This window comes from Apis florea, unplaced genomic scaffold, assembly GCF_048593485.1.
Source record: "Apis florea isolate Af1SG1 unplaced genomic scaffold, ASM4859348v1 contig_2492_pilon, whole genome shotgun sequence".
NCBI classification, from domain to species: domain Eukaryota; kingdom Metazoa; phylum Arthropoda; class Insecta; order Hymenoptera; family Apidae; genus Apis; species Apis florea.
Window position 1 is genome coordinate 2106581 of NW_028256593.1, and position 14462 is coordinate 2121042.

Consider the following 14462-nt stretch of genomic DNA (forward strand, 5'->3'; position numbering starts at 1 on the left):
AAATAAGAAAATATGGGAAAATCATTTGGGAATAGAAAAATGGATTTATGGGAAAGAGATGTGAAGTAGAATATATCGTCGATTATACAAATGGTTTTCAAAGAGGATAGCTTTAAAAAAAGTTGATTGAGCTCTTTGATTTTTTCTTTTTTTGGATTCTCTTTTTGTTCTTTGATTTGGAATTCCGTTTTCAAGAGTTTGAACTTTGTCTCAAAAGAAATTAAAGAAAAATTAATTTAGTTGGATATGATAAAGGAGGCATAATTATTCTACAATTGAAAAAGATTTGACCTCAGCATTGGGAAGAGTTCCTCTCGATATGTCGATGTAAAATGTAATCCAACCAAATATTTGTGAAATACTGGATGGGACAGTAAAATTTGTAACCTTTTGATTCTGTTTTAATAAAACTTTTATTTGTGAGATATGTTCGAGTAAAATGATATTAAACCACCATAATTTGAATCGTGTTTTCATATTTAAAGTGTAATAAAACTTTTCCTCTATATCTATCAAATAAATAAATACGATCCAAATGATATCGTGTTTGACCTTATTTTAATCGAAGAGACCTCACAAATATATCGGTGAAAGTTTAATTAAAAAGGAAACCAAACATAAAGTTTTGCCACGGCATTAGTATTGGTTCACTTTTCGAGCGCTTCGGTTCTCTTTCTCCTCTACTCCCTATCGTTTTTCACGTTCGGCAAAAAACGTAAACAAACACTGAGGTCGAGCAATAGCAGAAATAAGAGTCACTACTTCCATTCGATGAAACTGTATATATACTTTTTTAAATTCGAATTTTTTTTTTTTTTTCAAAAATTCATTGTATTTAATTTATTTATTAATTAATTGTAGATACTTTTGTAATATTATACCATTCTTTTAATCGCTCGAAATCGAATTTAAAGTTATATCCTATCTCATCTCTCTTCTTTTCTTTTTTTTTTTTTTTTTTCTAAAATCGTAAACGGAACATTTTATTTTTCCGAAGAGACCTCGTAAACTAACCTAAACCCAAAGGAATAAAGCGAACGGTAGAAGCGAATAGACGAACTATCGAATGGATGGAAAGAAAAAGAAAGAGATCGATGCCGTGAAAACGCTTAGATTCGTTTTCCTTTCCTGTTATATACGTTTCCTTCTTTGCCTCGTTTCCGGTCTGTATCCGGGCGTCGAGCTCTACGTGCTTAGAAGCCTCGAACGATACTGGAATATCTTCAACTTTCGTTCCGTTTGAATCTCAAGAGGGGAACAGACTTTCCTCTTATCCAGCTTTTTTTCTTCCGTTTTCGATGATAAAAAGGACAATATTAATATAGAGAGCAAATTTATCCTGTCACTTACGATCGTTCTCGACAAATTTTCGGAAAAAATTGTTATACGAACAGCGACAATTTATCGAGATTTTTAATGTGTTAATCGTATCTTTGAAAAATATTTTAGTAAGTAATGAAGGTTATGTTCAAGCACTTTTTTGTCGCTAATATACGTATATAGCGATATCGATTTCGGTTTTTTTTTTTTTTCGAACGTTTTATACACATATATACAAGGTTTTTTGTATTTTTCATAACATAACCAATTTTTTTGCGTATAATTCAATTTGTGTCTCACTGAGTAATAATGTTGAATTTTAGTTGAAGAATCGTTCAGTTAACTGGCTACGCATGATCGCGGAAGCGATCGGAAGCGAGTCATATTTTCTTTCCTCTCTCTTTCTTTCGTTCTTTTTTTTTTTTTTTTTTACAGTTGAAACGCGTTGACGATAAAACCGATAGGAATACATACAAATATAATTATATATATACACGCTCGAATAAATTGCGCCATTAAACGAGTCTCGCGCGTTGATTTTGTAAAACAACCCGCTTCTATGAGGAAAATATAAAAAAATTACATTGGTTGAATCCGTTTTTAAAGCATAGAATTTAACTTTATATTAAAGAAGATGATCTCTCTCGCTTACGCAGGAAGAGTGTTTCGATGTTTCACGGTAGGAAGAAAGTAATCCTATGTGAAAAAAAAAAAAAAAAAGATTAACAATTTTTTTCGTTTTTAAAACGATCAAATTTGGAAATATCGCACATACGCGAATTTGTCTAACGCTCTATCGGCTGTGAATTATCAATTATCAAACTATATAAATAAATGCGTAAAAACGAATAGGAGAATTGCGGAATAAAATTTATTAATTTAATAATTCATCCTCGGGACAATTGAATTTGAAAATTCATCGTATATACGATAGTACTACTGATTAATTGATTGCACACATTCGAACTCAATTTTCTCGCAAACAAGAAACAAACAAACAATGAATGCTGTATAAACGAATGCTATTCTATTATTTGTACTATTAAATGTATTATAGCACGTGGAATAATTCTATCGATTATTCGCTCGCTATCTAATCAAGAATTAATGTTCGAACAGTGACGCGACCTTATCTCATAATGGAAACGCAATGAATTCCGATGTATCTCGGAAATGAGAAAATCTGTTCCATTCATTTCGTTACGTTTTACTTATCCCATTCAATTATTATCGGAAGATAGAGGCTGTCGCTTGTTATTTCTTGCTTCTCGCGATAAATTGGGACACGTCATCTTTCCAGCTGTATCGTAATTACCGGAACATTATCTATTTCTCGATGCGATGGCGGTCAAAGTTCACTCGTGTTACGATCGATTTTTATAAAAAGCACAACACAACGGAAAGTCCCGCATCTTTGATATTTTACGTGAAACGTTACTACCTTACTCTCGAGTACCATAAAGCTTAGTTATTCGAGCGAAATAGGTCGGCCGCCCTGTGAACTTGCGACCTGCCTCTAACTTTGTTTGAAAGTAAATCATTTTGGTTTGCGCTATTTACTCGGCCCAACCTTTTTCGATTCCGCTTTGACGATGGAACAGTCGTCTTGCTTCCGATGTAAGATTTTTACTTCTCGTCCTATTTGCTTAGACGACGATATTCACGAAATTATACACACGATACGAATATATACACGCTTCGGTTTTTAAATATTTCAGCATTGCCGAAGTTACGAGTTTTGAGGTTATGTTGCGAAATTTATTCCTTCGAATTTTTCGTAAATCCTCGCGAGAAACGATTGTTGAGACAAGGAACGAGAGAACGATTTGAACGTTGGTTAGTCTTCTAGAGTACGTTATAAATATTTCTCATCCGGAAAATTAATTATCCATTGAGACAGAAATCTGATCGTGCATAACGTAAACTTCGTTCAAACTCGATTATGCAAGGAGAAAATTTCTATTTCGCGAACAGATTCGGTTCAATCACCGTATGTACACACACCTATCCTATCTGTTATATCACGAAATTGCAATACCTCGTTAATCCAGCTACGAAATGAGCCGGACCCCGCTTTATTAGAAAGGATATTCGCCTCGTGTGATATTCGCGGCCGAATATGCGTTTCCTCACTAGGTTATCGTGCGTCGGGGAGGAGCGGTGAAGAGGAGTGGGTCGGTGACTCTGGCGGGAGAGGGGGTCAGGCCGAGGTCGGGGTCGGCGCTGTGGGGCAGGAGAGATGAGGAAGGACCGCACCCACCCTGGTTTATCGACCGGGTTACACCCTTAGCCGCCGCTCTCACAAATTCTCCTCCTTACTTGCGTAGCCTTTTCCTTTCTCTTGTCTTCTCTTTTTGCTCCCTTCCCCCTCCCTTTATTTTCTCTCTTTTTCTCGCTCGCCTTTTCTCTTCACTTTTTCTCCTCACCCTGTTTCGCGAAATTCGATAAATTATTTGGAAAGAAACTGGGTTAGGATCTCCTGCCCGCTTATCGATCGCGACGAGGAGGGAAAAGAGTTTGGGGAAAATATTTTTCGCCCCGGCGAAAAGGCGGCGTTTCAACTTGGAAAAATGGAAACGGTTTCGAGGATATTATGTGACGCGGCAAGCGTCACACCATGTTCAAAGCCACGGGGCGCTTGATCTTTTTACGCTTTTTCAAGGTTCCTTTGCTCGCGCGCCGAGGAATTATTTTTTTCCCCTTCGCACGGTTATTTTTTTTCACCGTTTCTCTACCTCTTTTCAACGTTGCAATCGAGAGAAGAGGGTATAAAAGCGTAAGAGTATATCTTTTCTTGGGGATAAGCTTCCCTCTGTGAAGGAAAAAAAAAAAAAAAAATTGGATTTCGCGATAATCTGACGAAAAAACCGACCCGCTTCCTCCGATAAAATTTCGCGGAAAATTTTAATACGGTTTGAAAACGGTCGAAGGCTGGACACGGAAGCTGCGAACTATCGAATCGAAGATTGGATTTGCGCCAACGCTTCCCACTAGCTGGAACCGACCGGTCCTTTTCAGTTCTTTGACCTCTTCTTCATCCCTGATATCCTTCCAGAATGTGATCTTTAACGTGCACGAAGCAAAATAAAATAGTAACCGATGCTGCCAATACTTTCCTTCTCTTCGATATTCTTCCGCTTTCTGATACGAAGGCCGAACGTTCGATCGGAAAAATAATTCTTCCATTATTCGATTATTATCGTATTTGTAAAAATAGTTTCTTCGAAAATTCTGCAATAAAATACTATACTATAAAATGTATATACATATATATACACTATAAATTTCAATCGAATGGATTAAACTAGCAATATGAAAACGATGATATAACGAAATAAGCGATATACCCTGAGATAAAAAGATTCAAGGTCGGCTGTTCGAATTAATCTCCCTTCCTTCTTCACGTTTCGCTTTTCACCCATTGTCAGTTTCACGTAGTAACTCGAAGAGCGTTGATCGTTCACGCCCCCACCACTCTATCTCGTCGCCTCGTACCATCTTGCGGTGTATAGAGGAGTTAAGTCGATCGTTCCGACCTTTTTTCGACACTGCCTCGTAGCCGATGATTCGGGAAGAGTGGGGAGAGGAAGCGAGGAGGGATGGACGATCGCGGCCAGTAACACGTGAAATAGGAGCGCAGGAAACAAATCCTTAGGCCCTCTTCCGTTCCGCCTCGAATTTCACGGCCGAAGCTTATACGAGGTCGGGACAATGGTGGTGGAAGGAGAGGGGAGGACAAATGGGATGCGTGAACCGAGGCGCGCTAAGGGGATCGAACGAACGCGACAGCACAATAAGGACACGGAACCGATAATAATAATTCTCCCTCCCTCGTTTCAATCCTCGAAACGACCGACCGAACGAACTTCTCTCGTCTCGTCCTGGGGCGATGATTCAATTGCGACGCAATTAACGTCAATTGTCCGCACGAAGATACGTACGCAAAATATTTCTCCGGTCGGCGCAAGCATCGACGGGCGAAGAACGAATCGTCCTTTTCCAAGCGACGAACGAGAATCGGAAAGATCTAATCGATGAGATAAAAAACGAGTTATCGAAGATGCTCGACTCCTGAGTGCAAACTGAGAGAGGAGAAAAGAGAAGGAGGAGGGGAGAAAGAAGCGAGATACCGGAAGGAGGAAACCTAGAACCGAGTCGAATGGGAAACGAAACGAGAGAAAGAGAGAAGGAAGGCGAAGGATAGGTGAACGAGAGGGAGGAAGACGGAGCGAGGGTGGTGGCGATAGGTGGGTAAAGGACAGAGAACGCGCAGTGCAAAGTAGTAGCGGAGAAGTGTGCGAGTCGAGTGCGAGGGAGGGAAACGCGGAACGCCATGGAGCAGCGTGGTGCGAGGATCGCGGGGCAAGGGGAGGGTGTAGTAACGGCCTGTGGAGGGAGAGGGGTTCGCGGTGCAAGCTTGTAGGGAGCGTCAGTGTCAGTGTGCATGCGGACGGCGAGTCGGTTGGCGGTGTGGGAGCTCGCGTTGCGTCAAATCGCATCCCGAACGAAACTGTGCTGTGCTGCTGGACACGCGTCGTTTGGGCGCGAGTTTCGAACCGATCGCGCTCGCCTTTCGATTCAGCCCGGCTGGACGATGCGAGATAAATTTTATTCGCTCGCGATCGCGGAGTGCCGCCTCGTTTATCGACCAAGATATTCCTGGATACGCGGTTCTTACACGATCGATTATCGATAAAAAAGGCTGGCTGCGTTTTTATTCGACAAGAAAAGTATATATATATATATATATACACAATACACCGACGTAACGAAAAAATATAACGGCGAGGATCGTTTCGAGGGAACAGGTTCCGCGACTCCGCCTTTCGTCTTCCGCCTCTGCCAACTTTTATCTCCTCGCGAGGCAAAGTAATATTCTATTAAATCGCGCGTGCGTCTCGCCAAGTTTTCCTTCGAACACATTGCAATACCCTTAAATTCCGAGTTTCTGAATGATTATTGTAGTAGACACCGATTCGATTGTGCGCTCGAGTTAACTCTCCGCGCCACAATGAGTGGGTTATCCATATCGGTAGACTCCAAAACTTGTTTAATTAACTGGGCCCAGTTTACAGATCGCGAGCGGGTTGGATTTAAGAATTGGCGCGTTCGCAATACCATCGATAACGTACCAGTTTCTGTTGCTACTCGCCTATACTCTTCCTTTGAGACGGAATATCTCGTATCCACGAGCGTAACGGTCGCGAGGGTTATATAGCGGTCGAGAGGCGATTCAACGCATGTGTCCTTGACCCAACTCGAACGCGTATTCGAGCGATCGGTCGTCGTTTCCTCTCCTAGTTACGTTTCTCGCTATCACGAAGATACTGGTTTGTCTTCCGTTCATCATCGGTAATCCATAATTACAGGAATTCATATTTTGAAATATCGAATATTGCAACGTAACATGACACTAATCTTGTATTCCTTCTCTTTGCATCATCGAATTGCCAAGTAAAATTGAAATTATCGAAGAATTGATACGATAGCTTCAAAAAATCCGTGATTTATTCTATCATCTTTTTTGGATTCGTGTATTCTTGTATCTTTTCATCCTATAAAAAAAAAAAAAAAATATTTTTCGATCTCCTCGTGTATTCCCAACTTTGCTTTGGCAGAGAACAAACATGTCGTTTACCAATTTAGATCGAATTCGACGGATGTGTGCGATGTAAACCACACAGATGTGTCGTACACACACGTTGTCGTCGTTCACTAAACGGAGAGCCGCACGGCTGGCAAATAGAAATATCCCTTACAATCGGTTTAGACCCGAGGAGGCATCGCGACGTTTATATTTAGCCGATCGACCGGCAGTTTTTACACTGGAAATTTGCATGGACGGGATGCGATGGTTTAAAAATAAAGCCCATCTCGCTGGCGGGGAGCGTTACGATTGTCCTTGACCCGTGGAAAGCCCATTCGGGTGGACGCAGACTCGCGCGCGTGTTCCTTCACGCTCCAAAAGTCGGTCGATTCGCTTTAAAAATGAATGGAAGGGGAGGGGGAGAGGAAAAAAGAAAAATGGGAACGAGACGAACGGACCCTCTTGACCAAGGGTGATCTATTCCGCGCGCTTTTGCAGGAAGCACGATCGCCCTGACCTTTGACATCGAGCGGAGTGTTCAAATTCCGATGTATCAGAGGGTCGCAATGTTATTTACGTGTAAACGTACGAGAAAGTTGTATCAATAGGTGAGCTCGTAGGTAGATCGTATTCAGAAAGTGTATATTTAATTTAATCGAGCGTTAAGAAACGAAGAGTGGAAGACGACACGCGGTTGTTAATTGCTATCGTTTCTCGCGTCATCGCATCGCTTCGTCGATGGAAGGACGCGAAGAGCGCAGACGTCGTTTCATCGTCGAGGATTTGCGGGTGTTCCAGGTATTTTGTGGGCAAAAGGGCTCTTCGAGCTTCGTGAAAAAACAAAAAACAAAAAAAAAAAAAAGGAAAAGAAATAAGAGAAAAAAGGGGGGTAGGAAAAAAGAAACGTCGAGACGCGCTTTTCGAAGGTGGTACGGCACGAGAACGAACAGAGAGTCGGTTTATAAAAAGAGTCGCAGCGTCGACGACACCGAGCGTCGCATGTCGACGCAATCGACACGCTTGCCAAAGGGAGCGGAAAACGAAAGCTTTTCGTCCTCCTCGCTCGTCGACGATACGAATTTTTCAGCGATTCGACCGGCAATTATCCGAAAAACTTCCTTCGTAGTTCCCTTCTAACTCTCGTCTCTCGACGTGACTACCAAGGAAAGTAAAGAAAACGAGAGAGAGAACGTGTTCCAGAAGCAAATTCGAATCGCAATTTCCAATTCATCTGCGTTCACGTTACGCTTCTGGTTGTTGGTTTTCCCATCGCGTCCCTCTTTTCGTCTTGTGCATTCAGCGGCGTTAACGATCTCTTCTAAACTACTCGTAGGCCCGTGAAGAGCTACGGCGCGTCACGGAAGACAAAAAGAATCGTAGCGTCGCGAACGAGAAAGAACGGCAGTCAGTAAGCGGAGTGGTCTCGTTTCATTTTGCTCTTACCGCCTCTTCTCTTCTGTTCCTCCTACTGCTACGTTGGTTTTGTCTGTCTTCTCGAGTTACCTCGCAGCGTCCGAGTCCCGTCAAACTTTATTGCTGTTTTATCTCTTATGTTGCGCGCGCGTGTGTGTGTATATATATATATATATATATCCATGGTTAATATTATTTCTAGTTTCTATACACGTAAGATTAGGAAAACTTGGATCTTATAATATTGTCGTTTGTCTATAATATAGGTTCTAATTTCATTAAAATCTAGGATTCCCTATTTGTACCGTATATCCCTCCATTGTTGATGAGATTCATGCGTAGAAAATCAATTATAATTAGTCGAAGTTGTGGCAACAGAGTCGATGTAAATTCATCAGAATATTCAAATTCAAATTTCATTTTTCTAAATCTAGGGATTACTCTTGTTCTATTAATATATCGTTTATATATATTAAAATTTGTGCAGTTCTTTTTCTTTTTTCCTTAAACTTGGATCTCTTTCTTATTGAATTAGAATTTATCCAGTGTCCTAATTTTGGATTCAATGTCTCGAAATATCAGTGGAAATATCTATTAATAAAAAGAGTCGACGAGGCTGGTGAATTAATTTCGCGATCTCCTCGTTGCTTTTTCGTGGTTAAAGAAAGAGGAGGGGGGAGGGTAGGAGGGAACCAGTAGAGGCAAGGTAAAAAAAAGTTGCGAAAGTGGTGCGAAGAGAAGACGAAGAGAGGCAGAAACGAAGTTAGACTCGAGAAAAGACTCGTCTCCAATTATCCAAGGTCTCGAGCGTCGTGCGACGGATGTCGCGAAACACGCCCATTGCAAACGTTACGACTCTACAAACGTGACGTGTCGTCTTCCTCCCCCCTCCTCCCCCCGTATAATTACACTAATTAATTAATTACTCTGTGAAACAGTTTTTTTTTGCAATCAATTCTAAATCCTCGTCGCTATGCTTCGCATGCACGATCATGCACTTCTTCCAACCTTGCAGGATTCGCACGTTGTTTCAAATTACGTTACAACAATTGACAATGGTAGATACGAATATTTTGCACGTGAATCACCGATGATAATTAAATTAGAATAGCAACAAACAAACAAGTTATACGTTTAATCTCTTGTTTCTGTTTCAACACTGTGTCAGAATTAATTTTACGAAAAACAGTCGCAGTAGTATTGTATTACTAAAAAAAAAAAAAAAAACTATATCGATATCGCAAATGAGTCGGAAGATAAAAAAGAAAAAAATCGACTTCGTTTACTTCAATACTTATTATTAGACGTTGAAACGATGTGGAAACGAAACGATTTCACGAGATATTTTTAATTATTTTTAATATGTATCTTACTATTTATAAAATTGCGCGTAACAAGGTAAAAATAAATACAGATCAATATTGGATCCAAAAAAAAAAAAAAAAAAAGATCTTACTAGAGAAGGAAATTATTACACGTATCAATTATTTCTGAGACAATTGATATATGCATTCGACTGAACATTTGCAATTTTGCAACTGGTGTCATTCAGCGATGTTACAAGTGCACAACAGCCGGTGTTCAATAGGGGACCGGAAGGAAGAGAGGAAGGAAGTCTCTCCCCTTACTTGCGCTTCAACGAATCTTTACGAAAGTGGTGTTTCTAGATTTACACGTTGCGTCACGTCATCGATCGTATTTTAAGGCTAGCATGCACGCATGCACAAACACAAGCGCAAACACACGCACGCCGCATGGCCGCACTCAAGCCGCAAGGTGTAAGAACACCACGGATTGATAACATCCTGCTTTCGATTGGTTGATTCTCTCCTTGCCTTCACCGAACGGTAATCGGATATTATGCCTCTCCTTTCGAAATCTAGCTTGTAACGCAATCACCGAATAATACGTTGAATAATTCAGTTGGTTGGTTACTTTGCTACCACGAGTCTCAATTTATTATCGTTCAAATTCGTAAATAAAAAATAATTGGAACGGTTATCGTATCTTTCGAGTTGTTTCGATAAAGTGAAAAATGGATAACAAAATTTCCAAACAATAGAGTTAGTTAGTTTGCCTTTATAGTATTATCCTTTTAAGTTAAATACGCTCGAACGAGATTATGGAAGGTCGATCGATTATTCCCTTTCGTTTCAAACGTTTTCAACAATCCTGTTATTACTTCGTAATTAACGTAATTACGGGCGTTTATGGTAATCGGCCAACTCCGATGAAACCGTACGACACGTATGTATACGCCGCGCCCTTCGAAAATGGCCGATCGAGCGCCGCGCGCGTTACGAATCGTCGAGGAATTCGGCTAGTTTTTCCTCTACCCCCTCCCTGGCCCTCTTAACCGAGCCGAACGCGGAAAGAAAGTCGCTGACTCGAGTAGACTCGTCGCTCGTTCTTTCCCCTCTGTTGCAAACTCGAGCTTAATCGCCACTTAAGAATCACGTGATCGCGCTTCATTGTACGATTTCATTTAAAATTACCACGAGAAAATTTTTCTCTCCTTCTCTCCTTACCGTGCTCATCTTACTATACGTATCTCTCTCTCTCTCTCTCTCTCCGTCACACTTTATTCTCGAGAAAGACACGATACATCGATATACGACAATAATTTTTTTTTCTAGCCTCGAATTTGCCGATTTCAATTCATTCACGAATTTGAAGATAGACCTCGGATCGATCGATTAACGTAATCGTAATAAACGGCTCGATGATGAGATCGTGATTAAAGGGCAACGAACGGCGGGGGTTCGGTTGAACGGTTACAATGGACACGCGCTTAACCCAGTTCCAAGACGAATTTCGGTCGGCTCGTTTATGGAAATCCAGTCGGCGTTGGCGCGTAGCTGCACGAATTCCAGGAACCCGAATTACATCGAATTTGAGGTGGCGGAAACGCGCGCGTCATCGCCACCCCACCCCACCCCACCACCCATGACCGCCCAACCCCATTAGTTTCTCGGTGGGTATGGGCTGCCCCCGCAAAATGCCTCTCGCGTAATTGCGAATTGCCATCGTTGCGCGTTCGACGATCGATTTCCATGAGAGCGCGACGAGGTGATTCGTCGTTGTTCCTCCACCGAATCGGGTTACCAGTTAATTTCACGTCGTTCAGAAACGCGCGGGATCGTATTACCGTCTGTAACAACGTTCCATCCTCGATTCGGCGGGCTCGACCCCGATATATCTGAATTTCGTTTATTCCTCTTCCCCCTTCTCCCCTCCCCTCCCCGCTGCGATTAACTGCCATTCTCTTCCTGCGCGGACCGCTTTATTACTTTCATCTCCTGTCACCCACCTTTCCTTACTTCCTTACCGACCTGCCACAATATACCCTCCCCTCCCCTCCCCTCTCCCGCCTTCCCCCACTCGCCAGTTCTATTTCGATTTAATTGCCGTATTTTCTTAGCGAAACGACAACCTCGACCCGATCACGACTGTTCAAAGCGTTTTTAATGCGATCGTGATCGTCTGAGAAAATTCGTTTCTCGATATCGAAACGGAATCTCTCTCGGGTTTTAGCCTTTTTGCTCGTCCCTGACACACGCGAGACAATTGTTCGAAGGTAGATTCGTTTGTAGCCTTTTTGCTTTCCTAAGTTGTTTCTCGAGTGTACATCTCGAGGCTCGAGTATGGAAACGTAGAGACAATTAATTTTACGCATCGATGGATTTTTAAGGCCTCTTCTCGATAATTTAGAAATGACGTTATGACTCGTTCGATCAATTTACTTCGAGAACGCTTCTTTCGAAATTATTCGAGTTCGGATTCAAGATTGCATTATACGCTGCTACTGCGTATGATATTATAGTAGATTCATCACGTTGAAATTCAAAAAAAAAAAAAGTATACGAAGTATTCGACTTCATTTCCTAAAGAAATAAAAGATATAATAATTTCTTTCCACTTTGAATTTGCGCGCGATAGTCGATAGTCGATTTTAGTTGGTCGAATGACCGACAGAGGGCAGAGGTGAGCCAAAGTGGCCGAATCCGCAGGATGAAATAAAAATCGTTTTCCATCAGCTTGACCGAGTTTCAAGGATTGCGTTCATGTTTGTGGTGGTGATGATGGTGGTCGAGGAAATCGAGTGGCTACGACGGTGTCGATCGATCGTCGAAGTTCCCGGCCGCTGCTCGGACAGGTTGTTGTTCATTGAACAATGAGACGCGTGCGTCGATAACCGATCGTTTCGAACTGCGTGGCAGAGCGGCCTAGTGGTGTATGGTGACAAGTCGTCGATAGTGAGAAAAAGTGATCAAGATCGACTTGTCAGGTGTCGAGCACAAACGAGAACAAAATGTGCAGCAAGTGCAGTGAGTGTTGCCAGGGATCTAGGCACAGTGTGGACGCTAGCCCCACGCCAGGATCAGATTCTGAAACTTCAGGTAACCTTACCGGCTTTCTAAGGATCTTGTGGTTTACCGCTACAACTTTAACTATATTTTTTTTTTCTTTTAACTTTATCCATCTCTCTTTTCTTCGCGCATTTTTCACCGGTGAGCGCACAATGTTCTATAAAATCTAATTTCATAAGAGAAAAGGAGACACATCGAGGAAAGAGAAAAAAATCAGGAAACAACATTATCGACCGTGCACGAAATTCGCACGCGTTACAAGATTACGCCATCAGTCAACACAAAAGAAAACACTCGTTTATCTTTCTTCTTACCTTTTAGAGGCTTTATCCTTCGTACAACGGAAATCAAGAAACAACGTTATCGGACTTTATTCGATTTTCACGCGTATTACGGGATTATACGGTCGACGTAAAGCAAAAAGCTTGTTTATTTATTTCTATTCGGAATCTTTATCTTTCGTAAGACGACAATTTTTACTTTTCTTCGATGGGGAAAAAAAAAACGATTCGCGGAATCTTCTCGCGTTTTTCTCGCGACCGCTTAATCTCCGACTCTTCCCGTTCTTCTTTTCTCTGTAGCAACTCGGATATTTCCCGGAAAGAAAAACGTGCGTTTATCCAGAGAACTTTCTCTCGCTTTTCACCCGTCCCGGGACAAACTTTTAATCTCTCGCTCTTCGAGACTACCAACTCGGCTTTCTTTCGAAACAAGGGTCGTGTATACGCGTATATATATATATATATATATATCTATTCTCCTACAGGCTACGATTCCGTTGATAACGAGACTTTTTCTATCGTTCGTGTACCACACGTCGCGTACGAAAGAGGATCGTTTACGCGAGACGACGTGTCCGTATCGTAAACGAGGTTACGAGAAGCGTGAAATGTGTAGGGCAAGGGTTGAAAGGAGAAGAGGGGGGAGGGGGAGGAGAACAGGGAAAAAGCTAAGCGCGCTCGGCGCAGCCTCGAGCTATCCTTCTCCAATCCCCTTTTTTCCGCCCTTTTGCTCTTTCGTTTTGTAAATATACACGGACCTTTTGACTTTTAGATTTTTCCCAGGACTTTGAGAGGGAGCGAGAGTTTATCGGAGAGCGTTTTCGCGCGGAATGTTTGTCATGGAAATGCATCCGCGTTTCTATATACCGTTCGATTTTATTAAATCGTTATCTCCACCCGCTATCGCGAATACGTTCCCCACGGACAAGCATGGAGTATTCGTTTCGCGGATTAACGCCCGAAAATGGGTCGAACGGGGTGTAAATTTAAATTCATACCTCCCGCGTGGCTAAGAATGTGAAAGTAGCCGGATCCTTATAAATTTACGCGGCGAACAGCAGACCGTCGACTCTGCACAACCGACATGTATGCTCCTGAAATATGCATATACCTAGGTCGTGCGACTGGCACACATATACGCTCATCCTTATGCTCACCTCTGGCGCAGCTCTCCTCTTGCTTTCTTGCTCTCTCTCGAGTTTCGAGGTTTTTAACTAGGCAGCCATCGTCGAGCACCGAATAATTTTCGAGGGAACGACGACTCGCCTCGCAATTATCCGCGCGCGATCGAAGAGCGGGGAGGAGAGATAATCGTTTTATCCCACGATGGGATTAAGGAAGAAGTCGAGAGATCTCTTTGGATAGCCTCGTCAACGTTTCTAAGCTCCTCTCGAAACCGGCGCTTTTCCCAAGTTTCCAAATCTTCTCTGCTGCTGTTTCCGAAGTATGGTTGGAGGGGGAAGTTTATCGCGCCAATTAATTTCGAATTCA

The 14462-nt window shown here is 42.1% G+C and overlaps 1 protein-coding gene across 27 annotated transcripts in view; it reads left to right on the forward strand.

Annotated features, from left to right (window-relative positions):
- The window catches only part of LOC100869303 (uncharacterized), a 95656-nt gene that overhangs the window by 23061 nt on the left and 58133 nt on the right, over window positions 1-14462 (forward strand). The gene's annotated exons all lie outside the window — the stretch shown is intronic.